Below are 8,484 nucleotides of genomic sequence, written 5' to 3'. Positions count from 1 at the left end.
GTTTAAAAAACGAGGCTCACTGTTCAGTCAAGCTTTAGTGCTGATGTAGAGGAAGAAATAAGTGATTACTCAGAGCTAATAAAAAGCCATCATGGCGTAATTCAGAGTTGAGTCCTTTCAGCAGATGACTGAGAGCCTGTGGAGTGCTTGCACGTGTGAAATAAATACACATGTAAATTACAAAGATTGATCGGCCAGGGATACCCAATGAGCAAAAAACGGGTGTTGTCTTTGGAGGGGTGTTACCTCAGTTTCTTGTTTGGAAAAGTGAGTAGTGGGACTAAAAAAAAAAGAAGAAAGAAAGAAACCTGCAGCTTCTGGGAATGCTCCTCTTTATCATTTGATATGGAACACCGGCGGCAATCCCGCCCAGAGCGACATGGAAAAAAGAATAAATTTTGAGACTGTAGCCTCTCGTTGGGGCCTGCCAGCGCCTTAGTGTAATAATTCTGAAGTTGTGACGGATAGTTCAGTAGATTTAACCACTGAAATGATTAACCGTGTGGGTTGAGCTCACGTGTGGGTGGTGGGGAAGTGGTGGAAAAAAAGCTCATTTTTGAATGTGTGTGTCTGTGTGTGTGTGTGTGTGTGTGTGTGTGTGTGTGAGGGCTCTGTTCTGAAAAGAAAAACAGATACTCAACTTGTCTTGTGCAAACTAATAGATGGACACATTCCTAAATGTGCGATGACAACAGATTTTAGTCTTCTAGCCCCATCACGTCATAGCCAAGATTAATTATACAAATTACCGGTACTGGCCCTAATCAGAAAATTGTGAAATATTCTGTGGTGTAGTGGTATTATTCTCAGTAAAGAATGTGTCACTTCACCCTCCCCATTCATAACTATTAACACACATTTCTAGCCTTTGTCACTTTCCAGTAACCTCATTTCGCTTGACTAGGGAATGGGAAAGCTTCTCCCTATATCTTTGCAGCGTGATGAGAACCATATTTAAGATCCTCATTGACAACATGCTCTGTAAACAGCTTCAAGGTCTGTAAACAAGAAAAGGAACCATCTGCAAGTTAATTATGGCAATTACAGTGATTTATACATTAGGAGTTATGCATACCCAAGTACTAAAATACTAACAAATGAGTCACATCTTCATTTCAATTTGTGGGACTGTTTAATGACCCAGTCAATGGAAGTCCCCATGCACTTCCCACACGGTGTCATTACCAGAGCTCTAGCCTCAATATGTCTGCAGCGTGCTGCACAAAAGAAGCTTTCAGATCCAGTGTGGCGCTCGCCGGGTGATGGTAAAAAAAAAAAGAAAAAAAAAGTCTTAAATGGTTTGGGTCGGAGAGAAGGGTGGAGGGCGTCTGCTCACAAATGGCTACTGTGACGTCCGAGACGCCGGCTGTGGTATGTTCGAGAGGGGACGGAGTGTCTCGCCACATGTGGTGACCTTCCTCCCCAGTTCCCCGCTTCCCCATAACCGGGGCCCCAGAATTCTGTCTCAGTAACCCTTGGGATGTGGAACTAGGGTATGGGCTAAGGACAGGGTAGGTGGGGAGGGCTGGGTTGGGGGGGGGGTGGGGGGGTGGTTGTCATCCTTCCCTTCTGAAGGGACAGTAAATTACAGAAGGTCCTCTGTCGCTGCCACATCAGATCTTGGCTGGAGTCCAGTCCCCTCAGGCCCGGCGCACGCGGGCCGGCCAGGCGAGCTTATAGAACGGGTCGGGTCGGGCTGAGTTGGGCTTTTTCGCTGCCGCCGGGTTTGGCTCAGCGCTGGTCCGCAAGTTGCGGGTTGACTTCCAGCGATGACGCCTTTGTTCTCTTCAAGGCTGTGCACGGGGCCTGCTAATGCAATCAGCGAAAATTCGGACATAAAATATAATGGGGGTGGGCTGTGGGGCTGTAGGGTGGGGGTAGGGGGTAGGGGGGCAGGGAGAGGACTTGGAAGAGTTATGGAGCAGGGACGACTACTCTCCCCTTTGAGTTGGTTCCGTTTTCATTAAATTTATTGCCCTCAGCCAGCTTCTGACCAGAACCCTCTCGGAGTCTACACCACGCCAGAGGGGCTACATTTGTATCACAGTGAACACAGCTGTTCAACCAAATGCATGTTTTCAGTGTGAGTGTGTGTGTGTGTGTGTGTCTGGTTGCCCCCCCCCCCCCCCCCCCCAACACCTCCTGAACAGAGCCGACGGAATGCTGGTGACTGCAGCTTTTCTGCTAAACTATTATGTGCCTGATTGCTGCAAGGTTTCCTGCAGTTTGTGAACTTTTCAGGCGAGTCTGATTTTCATTTTACTTCTTTTTTTCTCTCCCTCTCCTTCTCGCTCTCCCTCTCCCTCTCACAGATTCGTTCGCTACTTCATGCTTCTCAGTATGTGTGTGTGTGTGTGTGTGTGTGTGTGTGTGTGTGTGTTTGGACTCTGGTTCCAAATACTTGGAAAAACAATCTCCATTCTTGTGCAGTTCATGGTGTCCAGTTGCTGGGAGCAATTCATTTTATTGTGAAAACATGGGGCCTTCTCAACAGGCACAATCTCTTGCCTTGAGGTTCATGTATCTGCAGCGTCTACATGGTCTGTCAGATCCATCATGTGTTGTCCTATTAACATGGCGCCCCCCTTCAAGCTGCATACAAACTAAACACGAAATAGCCACAAGCTGATGATGTGTGCACCAATTGAGATAAAATGTGTATAATTATATCATCTCCTGTCCTTTTTTTGGGGGGGGAGGGGGGGGGGGGTCTAGAACTATTTGAAACTATGTTTGGGAACACAGGGTTCCAGAAGTGAACGATTATGTGGTTCTATGGACAAAATATTGAAAATATGACACCATCTTAAAGTCTGGTTTGTATTGTATCTGCTTATGTTGTTTGGACATGGACATGGGGGTATTTGTTTGTTTTCGGTAAACTCTTACGAGTGCTGCTCCCACTGAACATTGTGATGATGTGCTGGAAAGAAAAATGACCCGCAACAGCTCGGCCACACCAGGAAATAGACGCTGAGATTTTGATAGGGCCAACTGGAAGAGATCACTTAGGAGCAAATTGCCTCAATTGGTTTTTGAGCAGCTGATTTGTCCCATCTGTTGACAATAAACATTCGACAATGCTGCTCGGAGGGGATATTCTCTGAGGGGATGTGTTTAGGTGCCGTGGCATTATTCACCCCTCGAAAGTCCTCGCTCTGCAACACGTCAACCTTCAAGGTTTGTCAAACCCATTGGCATTCGCAGTGTCCCAGAGCCTAATAGACATAGATGTTGAATGAAATCACTTGTGCTTAAGGTGGCCTTTCGAAATAGGACCCTCTGGTTCCAATTTCTTTTGGAAGAGGTAATGGTTTCCATTTGGTAATGTCAATGCAGCATTCCAAAATAATAAAGCTTTACATTATGACTGAAGTTAAATATCAAGGTTTTATAAATAATAACGCATTTTGGCATAATGCTATAACATTATTAAAAAACGGTGGAGTTGAGGATCAGTATTGCTGAGCTCTTCGCATTTTTTTCCCTTCAAAAATACCTCTCTCCACCAATGTATTTTTGATTCCCATTTCCTAGTTGTGTTGGAGGAAAAAATCTGGGAACCGTAAATGCGAAGTGCAAAACAAAGTCATCCACTGAGGACTAACCAAAGTACCCGCCCCCCCCCCCCCCCCCCACACACACACACCTCTCTTTTTCTGGCCTTAATCACGTAATAGTTTGCAGTCAGCCTGTCTGCTGCAGTTCACGGGGGTAGGCTGGAAGGCTCATGTAGGCTGGCCTGGCTCACATCATTGTTGTTGAACACTCAATCTGTCATTTCTTCTCTTGAGCGCTGTTGAGTTAATCATCTTGGGAGTTCCGGATCAATGCTGTTGCTGATGTGTGTATATATACATGGTAAATATATATATATATATATATATATATATATAAAACATAATGTGCCAAATGTTCTTGTACATCTCACTTTCTTACACAGAAGTTATTACCTTTCATACACAATTCTTGAGAAAATGGATGAAAGGCTTCTTTTTTTAATACAGTGCAGTGCAGTACAATGAATTCAGAGCCACCAGTTCTGCACAGAACATTCTGATTTTGTGCTCTTAACATAGAGCCCTCTCCATCACCCATGGAATGCCCCTTTATGTGAAATAGCAACACTCCATCAAACTCTCACCCACGTCAACTTGTCCCGTGCCTTCATATTTTTCACACTATAAACAACATCATTGGGGGTGTTGGCCCGGTCGACTGAGGCCGACACCCTCCTTAACCTTTAACCCTGGACCATGAAGAGAGAGAGAGAGAGAATAAAGTACAGAAACACCCCCAACCTGGGGTGATGTAGAGCAAGAAAGTGAGGGAAAGAGAGAGAGAGAGAAGTAGAGAAGTACTCCTTGAAGCTCAGTGTACCAGAATCCCTCTCATAACACAGAGCAACAGCTACCTCAGACCCAGGGTATATATCTCAGGAGCTGCAGCAGCTCTATAGGTTATGGCACACACACACACACACAGACACACACCATACAGACAGAGATGCACACACACACACACACACAGAGGAGAAAGAGAGAGAAGGCTCATCTGTTTCCTGTAACCCGGCCCGACCGTGCTGTTTGGCTAAGAATTAATGCGCTGAGCGCCGCCCCCCCCCCCCCCCCCAGCAGCTAGCATCCTCTCGGACTCGGCACTGAGTGGGGCCGGGTGGGAAATATCAGTGGACACCCCGGCCGGCCGTATATTAGCACGCCCGTACAAGGGGCCACGTCCGTACAGAGTGAAGGGTCATTTAGGGAGGAGATAAATTAGCTACACTTAAGGTCAGGACTGGCAGGGCGATGGGGTGTAAGTATGTGTGTGTGTGTGTGGGTGTGCGTATGTGTATGTGTGAGTGACTGTCTGTGTGTGTGAGTGAGTGAGTGTGTGTGTGAGCGGGTGAGCGGCGCCCCATTCAGCAGTGTATTAATGGACATTCTAGTTCACTGCGCTGGTCCCCAAGCGATGGTGTGGAAAGAAATAGATGGTGGTTGTGGTGTGTGTGTGTGTGTGTGTGTGTGTGTGGGGGTGCAATATTTCGGAGGCATTCCAGGGAGGTCATGACCTCCAAAGCAGATTTGGGTTGTGAGCCGTGAGCGGGCAGTGTGAAGTTCCTCTCGGCATGTGATTTAAGGCCAGTCTCAGTGGTTGCTGGGGAGCAGGAAGCTCCTTGTTTCATGGCTGTGCTGGACCAGTGATTTTAATCTTGGGGATAATTCAAATCATACTCCATCCACAATCGTTGCCCAGAAGTCACAACTGGAATCGGGACTCAACATTTTCCTGCTTATCAGTTTTTGCTCATGCGGATAGCCCTAAATCATAATCATACCATCTGATTTTGCTTCTTTTACATGTGGAATGACTTTACGAGCATGACATCACAATGGCGTTGCCATGGAGGGCTTGCCGTTGCCCAGGTGCACTTTGACAAGCCAGTCACCCAGAGTCACCTCTCCTTTTCATTCAGAGAATCCACTGATTAGTGCAATTCTTTTACTGTATGTATATATGGTTGTGGATTGCTTTGTGTGTGTGTCTGTAGGTATCTTCTTTGTGCATATATGGGTGTTTACCGAGCCATCATAGTAATTCATGTCGAGTTTTGGCATAGGGGTCTGTGAGCACATGCAGCTGCAGCAAAAGCAATAGCTCTTAGGCTTAAGTCCATCACTGCCGGATTAGGGAACTTCGTCCAAAAAGACAAGAAGTGCCTGAGAGAGAGAGAGAGAGAGAGAGAGAGAGAGGAAAAGAGAGAATGACCATTTACCCCTCTTAGGAAAAGTACTGATAGAAAGCAGATCTTCACGTTATGTATTTTCTTTTTTCCCTTCGATTTTGGAGTGTTTCAGAGTCTGCATTCGTCTGAGAATCAACACACACTGTCCACAGTGCAGCCACAGGTGCTTCAGAATCTTGGGATGGCTTTTCATCAGGTCATTTTTCTGTCAAACGTCATTGAGGTTTAAAGTGCACATCGTGAGAAGTCCCACGAACACAGGTGTCCAATCCTGTATATGTGTTTTGTTCTCACAGAAAAGTCTTTTACCAGATTCACTGTAGCCATTACATACTGTGTTCACAAATCTGACCCAAATGACTTAACCATCTCAAATTCCTTTTGATTAGCTTGATTAGATTATTCACAAATAACCCAATGCTAGAGTGCCTTGAGAAAAACTCAAGGATGACCTTCACTGGTGGTGGAGCACACATAAACATACACTATGCTAGCAAGAGCTGTGAGGCATTTGAGGTTTGAGCAAGCAGGGCTGCCCCCTTATCGTGCTGTGGTGCTGGCTACCGTTGCTATCACATTATCGGTCTCTTACCCATACCCCTCTATGCTGCATTGGCCACCCAAGGGTTTAATGCTAAATTAACATCCAGTACTTTCAAGGGGAAAATCACAACAGGCTGACACATGTGACCAATGATAAGGCACACATATTGGTGGTCAACCTTGGCACTACTTAACAATTTTGGGGGGTTTGCCTTTGAACTCCGCTGACTGTCTGTTCAGTTCCAGGGTGCAGCTGGTGGACTAAAATGTGGACACACGCTACCCCTCCAGATTGACCACATGCTAACAAGCTTCACCCAGACGCCATTTATAACCCTCATGCCATTTCATGCTGGTGGCCGGCAAAGCAAAGTCGAGGAGCAAAATAACTTTCTAAACACAGTAAATAGTTCCACGCCCACACCTCCAATGGAAAACAAAAGGAGGGACACAGCGACTTTGGTGTTTGGTATTAACGCAGATCAGATCGCCTTACTAAACAGAAACCAAAACAGTCTTATTTAGTCTAGCTGGAGTCCATCCTCATTGCTAATGTACACATCACTTTCTGACACAACAGACGATGAGAGCTATTTATTCTTGCGTTGCCAAAGGCAACAAAAGCATTCCAGCAAGACTAACAATGGCAGTAAGATGGTAAACCTTCTAAACCCCGTTTCAAATATTTGTTTTTCCCACAGGCATTATAATCTTCTTTAGGGAGCCTTTAATTAGCTGTACCCTGGACTGTTTGGTTACAATCAATGAACAATAGGGTGATAAGCAGCCAGTGGATCTGAGTTACTGACTGATGTGGACCTGGGCAAGACTCAGTGTTGGACTCTTGGTTTTGTCAGCTTACATGCCAGCACTGTGGTTGCGCAATCCCAACTCTTCAAATCTCAATCATCTACAGTAACTTTCAGTTGAGTAAAGTGATATCAATGGTATCAGTAGTCACTTCCATGAAGATTGCTCTGGAATGTCCAGCGATATCTCCATGTAGTTTTTAATGTCGTGTCCTCAGATACCCTATAGTACCAAAAACTTTTTCCTTGGAGGTGTTTGCTGGTAGCCCTTTCTGCTGTTGGCCGCATAAGGGTGTGGGGTTTGTTTGAAAATCTGGCTGCACAGAAGTTGGACACACTTCAGCTTCCCGGCTACAGAGTGTTGGTGGCCCTGGACGGTTACTCTTCATGCATGCATGCTCCCATACCATAAATACATATTCACATTATTACTTTCTGTTTTTCCTGGGTGTTATGCGTTGCTTGATGACCCCTCATCAGATTATATAGCCTATTCTTAACCAATAATATGTATGCATGATGGGATTGTTTTGAGAGAAGTGGTCGACATATCCCAGCAAATAATGGGTTTTCTGTATTTATTCAGGAAACTTACTCAATGTGACAGATTTTTGAAGGTTTCCCCTGCAACTGGCTTCCCACAAGTAACTTGATGGCATGCTGTACAGACAAAAAATTTGCAAATGTTCCAAATGTTCATCAATCATAGATGTTTTGTAAATAACTTCAGCCGCCGAAATAAACAGTTTCTCGACCCTTGTGTTTGTCGCATTGGACGGGCCATGAGGACATCTCTCACGTATTTGAATATTCCACCCCCCCCCCCCCCCCAAAAAAAAGGACTTCATGGAAAAATAAAAAATAAAAACAGCATTGCTATTATGCTGCCATCACCCTCTGGAAAATCCCCTTTCTAGACTCCAAGACAACAATGAGGACTTTGAGAAGGATTTGATTTGGCCTTTTCAGCCTGAAACCGAAATCCTAAATCACCTAAGAGAAACTGCTGATTCCTGCGAGCCGAGTGAACGTGTTGTTTCCATTGGCATTGTCCGGGTGATTCATTTCTGAAGAGAGCCACTCCAAAGGCTCCTCGTCAAAAGTCATTCGCGCATGAACTCTTGATTGAAGATTTCCCCATTCACATCTTTGTCTGCCCCCCCTCCCTCACCATAATCAGTGGTGATGAATGACCAAATTCTTGAGTCTTACAGTGTATGGCTTTTCGCCTCAGTAGGATTTGATATTACCTCCATTATGAGGTGCAAAACTTATGAACTGTTCACAACAGGTAGCCTGCCAATTTACAAAATGGCTGCTCAATTCTGCTTTGTAAGACTTTGGCAATGTATCACTATGCAACAGGTACATAGGCAATTTACAAAA

The sequence above is a fragment of the Alosa sapidissima genome, chromosome 20 (genome assembly GCF_018492685.1).
Source record: "Alosa sapidissima isolate fAloSap1 chromosome 20, fAloSap1.pri, whole genome shotgun sequence".
In the NCBI taxonomy this organism is placed as follows: Eukaryota; Metazoa; Chordata; class Actinopteri; order Clupeiformes; family Clupeidae; genus Alosa; species Alosa sapidissima.
This window is presented reverse-complemented; position numbering follows the sequence as displayed.